Source organism: Corapipo altera, unplaced genomic scaffold, assembly GCF_003945725.1.
Source record: "Corapipo altera isolate COAL_440 unplaced genomic scaffold, ASM394572v1 59659, whole genome shotgun sequence".
Lineage (NCBI taxonomy): Eukaryota > Metazoa > Chordata > Aves > Passeriformes > Pipridae > Corapipo > Corapipo altera.
Window position 1 is genome coordinate 1 of NW_020886566.1, and position 5,966 is coordinate 5,966.

A 5,966-nucleotide genomic window follows, 5' to 3' on the forward strand; every position below is an offset into this window, starting at 1 on the left:
TTGTGTGACTGTAGCAGAAAATTGTGTAATCCTCTAGTTAGCATAATCCATCCCCAACTTAGCATAATCCATCCTCCTCATTAACATGTCCTGCCCCCCAGACCCTAAACTGTGAGATGCGCGTTCAATAAAGATTCCAGTTTTCACCTCCAAACTTGGGATCGATTAGTTATTGACCTCCTACAAATGGCACCATGTGTGAGGCCAAGAGCCCCAGCTTCTAATATTTAGAAGCTTGCAGTCCAGAGCTGACCCGGCATTGGCAGAAGAAGCGTCTCCTTCTCTCCCGGTGGAGGTGTGTGGCTGAACTTAAACAATGGAACGCACATAGAATTGGTCACACTGCAGCAGGACTGCAAGTGAGCAGCTTCGAACTAGGGCGGGCAGAGCGCTGCCAGCAGAGAGACCCAGAAACCAGCCCAGCCCACCCCCCTCACCTCCAGCCAAGACAGAAAAACGAGGGGAAAAAAAAGGCAAAGAAAGCAAACAACGAAGACATCCTTCCATAGCTAATAGCCAACATTGTTTTTAGATGAATGCCTGGACACAACAAAGATTTTATTAATTAGCTCAGACACTTCAATCAGCAAGTCTTGGTTTAAATTAGTGATGATGTCTAATAATGTAAACAAATTCTAGAGTAACCTTACTAATTGTTTTCTAAAATTGTTCAACTAGATGGCAGTCCTTAGTAGAATGAAGTTTTTGTGTTTGTGAAAATTTTTACTAGGTTTTGTAATACCTCTGACAAGTTCTCCTTAGATCCAAAGCCAATTAACATCGGGAGATGCATATTTGCTTTGAAAATAGGGGGAGTGTATATTACCTCTGAACTATAGGAATGTTTCTAAAGGAATTCCATGGTTTTGAAGTTTAAATTGAACATGAGGCAGAAATATGTTTATGTTTTACAGGTTATATTCTCATCAAAGTAGTAATTCTCTTTTATCTGGCTAGGGGGAAAAGATTTGTGAAAGAGCTTTTCTATAGTTTACCACTGGTCACTGCATGAGATGTTAGGAGATCTACCATTGCAGAAAGAGCTTATCATTAACTCTCTTAGATGTTCAAAAAGCTGTACTAAATTAAAAGTCAGAGATGAGGTCTCAGCCCTTCTCACATGTTTGAGGAAAATGACCAGTTCAGTGACAAAGCCCAGCCTCTTGTTAGTAACAGTCTACTCTAGAAGGATTGAACTCTTTGGCATTCAAAGTATTTTGCACGTGGAAATTCTGTTGCAATGCTCCAGTGAAACAGGTTGGATGAATGTAGATTTGCCTTTCCAGTAACCCAGTTGCAGAGCTTCCTAAATATTCACAGGAATGTGTGATGCAGCTCCCAGAGCAACCATCTGCCTCTTAAGAACCTTTTAACATTAGTTCTTAAAGTAGCTGTGAAAATGGTTACAAACTTGTGTTACAAATAATCTTTTGAAGATCACCCAGTTCTCTCCAGATGCAAAAAAAGACATGGATCCTTTGAAAGTCAACGCTCTTTCACCGACTATTCTGTGTTATGAACAAGCACTTTGCTTCCAGTGCTGAGTTCTTTGAACTCTTCGCCCCTTGGTTTTTAGACAGAGAAAAGGCAGAAGACATCAGAGGTCACAGAGACTACTGTGTGGCCAGTGGGGTTTTGTGCAGTGATGTCACACATCTTCTAGTCAGTGGCAACACTGCAGGGTTTTTGGAGGGGGAGAAGGGGATTGCTGAAGTGAAGGGGGAAGTGCAGCCTCCCTGGGCTTCATGGGTGGCACTTCTTTCTAGAAACAGAAAGGGGTGATCACAGCAAGTGAGAGGTTTAGTCATCACCAGGTGACCAAGGAGATTGTTTCCCTGTGGGTGTATCAGAGGTACCATCTGCAGATCTTAAGGAAGTGGTCTTGGAGAAAGGAGGCTAATGCTGATTTTGAGGATTAAATATTTAGGCTGTGTGGTTGCATGTCAAGCAAGGCCAAGACAAAGGGGCCTGTTACCCAAAGTATCCCAATGCAAACAGGATGGGTAGCTTGCCTATTAGATCCCAGGCACTGTGGGGACCAGAATAACCACAGTGACTTATTGTGATGGGAGGCACTCCTGAAACACACATTGCCATCAAAATAGGGCTTTTTATTTTAGAGGCTCCACAATCATAGCGTAGTAGAATTGTTTAGGTTGAAAAAGACCCTTAAGATCATCAAGTCCAACTGTTAACTCATCGCTTCCAAGTCCACCACTAAACAATCTCTTCAAGTGTCATTTCTGCACATCTTTTTAAGACTTCCAGGGAGAGTGACTCAACCACTTCCCTGGGCATAACAACACCTTCTGTAAAGTTCTTCTTCTTACTATCGAATCTAAGCCTCCCCTGGTGCAACTTGAAGCCATTTCATCTTGTCCTGCGGCTTGTTATCTGAGAGAAGAGACTGACACCCACTTGGCTACCATTTCCTTTTCAGGTCACTGGAGAGAGCAATAAGGTCTCCCCTCAAGTCTCCTTTTTTCTAGGCTAAAAAACACCGCTTCTCTCTGTTGTTCTTCATAAGACTTGCTACCTTTCAGGATACACCCCTAAATCAGCAACGAGGCATCCATATGACCACATCATGAGTGACCAGATGATCATATGTGCTTAAATAACTCAAAACTCATTAAGCTTCAGAAAAGCACTGATTTTGAGCACTCCTGATGTTTTACTTGACAGCGAATCCTTCTCCCAACCTGACCATTCCAGCTAGTCTCCTGACCCTTTGTCACAACAGCACAGGCAGCAGCATGGCTGGAGAGTTGCACTTTGCTGCTTGATGGAGGAGTCCTACAACAAACAATTTTGTACCATGCGTAGAAAGTTAAATTAGGAGGTAAACAGTACACCAAGAACTTGCTGCCACTAGATGGCAAAAAACACATATGGAAAGCAACAACGCATTTCTGAGAGCACAGCGAATGTTCTCTTCACTCAGGGGAGTTTATTCCTTTCTCGGGCAGCACAAGCAGGAGGACAACAGGGCAGCACAGAAGCCCTGTCCAAGTACGTGCTTTGCCTTTGCAAAGCTGCATTAAGTGCCAACACTGCTTAATTCTCCACAACCGTCTGCATCAAGTTCTGTTTTAAAGCTAGTTAGAAAAAAAAAAAAAAAATAAAAATTGCAGTTGGAGCCTCACAGGAGGTTTGGGGCTCGATAGAGTTCAGAAATCTGTCTGCAAGAGACTGTGAATCTCTGAGGATAGTGAAAGAGAAGGGGATATGGGGAAATCCTTAGCCATTTGAAAGGATTTACACTGCAAGACTCCTTGTTGACTATGGGACACACCATGTCATTTAAACAGACACTTAAAGAACACAAAATGACCTCATCAGTGCTAGGCCTGGGGACAGGTACACTGTGCAAGTCACTTGGGAAAACACTGGCATGAAACGCTCATTACCATGCTGTTCTAAGTAATTACCACTAATTACTTAGGGCGTTATAAGTTTTCCAAACATACTGGGTGTCTCAGTTGAATGAGACTGAAAGTGTTTTGCTAAGGAGGGTGAGTTATGAGAGACTAAACTCCCCTCTCTCAGCAATTGTAAATCCGAAATTAAGAGGCTCCAATCAAGAAAGTATGGAACAAAGAAAAATAACAACCCTTTCTTAAAGGATATCTATGAATTGGCAAAAGCACCAAAAGAACACAAAACCAACTTCACAATAATCCCGCCCCCAAAAAGTCCCCTTCAAACAAAGGAACCAGTTTGATCCCTCTCTGTCCTCTGGCGCGATTCTAATCCCGACCAGCAGGGGGCGCTGTTGGGTCAGGGGAGGAGCAGAGCCTGCGGTTGCTCGGTGTTGGCCAGCAGGGGGCGCTGCTGGGCTCTGGGGGTTGCCGTGTGGGGGCCCTGGATCGCGGGAGAGGCCGGAAAATGGAGATTTTCCCACCCACCGAGGAGGGGAAGGGGAAAAGGGGAAAGAAGGGTGGGTGCTTTCCCACTAAACTCACGCTGTCTGCGGCTGGCTGTGGTCAGGACTCCCCTTTTTTTGTCAAGGAGCACAAAACTCTACGATGAAATCGGAGCAGATCTGGGCTGGAGACAGAGCAGTGCACAGGCAAGCCGAGGCTGGAAAGCAGTCAGATGACCAGGTTGAGAGCAAAACAGCCTCAGAGCTTTTTCCAACACACACACACACACCTTGTGGGAGGTGACTGAGCTGTGGATAACTATTAACACGAGATTGGTTAGTAAAAGGAGAAATCAAAGGAAAAATACTATGAACAACTTACTTATGGAAAAAGATTCAATACTAAATGGGGAAATAAAGGGACACTAAAGGGATATTAAAAAAGTTGATTCTCTCGGTTGCTTCCTCTCAATAAACTGTGCTTACCCACTGTAGTGGTTTGAACCTTGTTTTCCTCCAGAGGCTGAAAAGTGGTAACCCCCAGGGGTGGAAACCCCTGGAAGTTTTGAAGTTCTGTCCAATGGGCGCTCCTGCAGAAATGTAAACATACCACAAGCTAAACGGAAGAGAAGAGTTGTAGTTTGGTTGTTAGAAGAAGTAGCCATGCTGTAGTAGCCACGAGGAAGGGGCCCGGAGCCCCTCGGGGCCTCTGGGGCCCCCCAGCCCCAGTTAGGGGCTACAGAGACTTGGAACAGTGTTAAGCTGGACTATGTGTCTGTAGCTGTGAGCTGGGAGATGTTTTCTATCTTGAGTGAGCAGAGACAGAGCAGAAGCGGCGGCAGCATCCAGAGGTTACGGCTGAGAGCCAACTGATAAGACCTGAACCGGAGGAAGCAGCAGAAACCAGTAGCAGAGCTACAGAGTTCTGGGGGTAAGAACTGATACCAGACCCCCCCAAACCTCCTTTGAGACCTCCTGGAAGGAGGAAGATGATGGACTCTTACTTGAAAGAGTCTTGAAGTGCAACATGCACTGCAGAGAGGAGCTGAGAAGCTCAGTCGTCCTGAGAGCTGAGCCAGGACGGTGTGGGAGGTTGGCCTTGGGGGCCCTCCCTTGCTGCAAGCTTCAAAGAAGCTCACAGCCTGAGACAGGGCACAGAGGTCCTGTAAGGAGCTTGAATCTCCTGGAGATACCAGACAGTCATGAAGACCCCCTGTGTCTTCGTGATATGACCGTGGTGAAGCGACCTTTGTCTGGGGTTACAAAGCCCACGGAAGACCCCTCTGGTTGATTGACGATGGGGCCGAGGAAGCTTGGATACCTCCCTCGTGAGTGCTGGCAGGGATCCAGCTATCAGCTGCTGCATGCATGAGATGAGGAGAACCTGCTGCCTTAGAAGAAGCTGCTGCCCTGAGAGACTGGAAGGGATCTGTCCTTCTTTCCCTCCTGGACTTTTATTTGGAGGGGAGAAGAGATCTGATCCATTGTAAATACTAGATGTCATGGTAGAGATAGTTGTGATCGTGTGTATAATGTGTTATAGTATTTATTTGTACAGTCATTGTAATATATTCCCTTTCCCCCACTTTGAGTCTGGTTGTGTTTTGTCTGGAAAAACCCATCTCACATAGGGTTGAGATGTGGGAGGGGGGATGGAGCTAGGGAATTGGACTGTGGGGCTATCTCAAACCATGACACCCACACAGACAGGCCAGGGCTGTCAGGATCTGCAGCAGCTGGTCGGTGCCCAGACTTAGCGGGCGTCCCCGCGGAGCAACACAGTCTCGGTGGCAGGATGAGGATTGCTCAGCTCAGCAGTCCAGACACCCCATTTTATCAGTTCCACATTGTGTTTCAAGGGGTGAGGTGCCTGCTCTTCAACAGAGACAAGCCAAAGGAGTTGGGGAATTGTCCTGGAACTCTGGCATGGCAGGCTTGGAGTGCTGGGTGGGCATTTCTTGAGAGCTGTGGTGAGTCCCACCTGCTTGGGTGGGGATCCCACTTCATCCTGAGCCTCATTTCATGGAAGTGTGTCCAGAGGCAGCCCGGCCACCGGCTGAAGCAAAAAGCCAGAGCGGGTGATGCGGGAGCTGCTCCAGCG

The 5,966-nt window shown here is 46.5% G+C and overlaps 1 long non-coding RNA gene across 1 annotated transcript; it reads right to left on the reverse strand.

Annotated features, from left to right (window-relative positions):
- Window positions 1-4,314: 4,314 nt before the first annotated feature.
- On the reverse strand, window positions 4,315-5,704 carry LOC113941250. The gene is made up of 3 exons (XR_003525634.1): window positions 5,562-5,704; window positions 5,250-5,252; window positions 4,315-4,346 (listed from the first exon to the last, which is right to left on the reverse strand). It is a non-coding gene; the product is annotated as an uncharacterized LOC113941250 (long non-coding RNA).
- Between the last annotated feature and the right edge of the window lie 262 nt (window positions 5,705-5,966).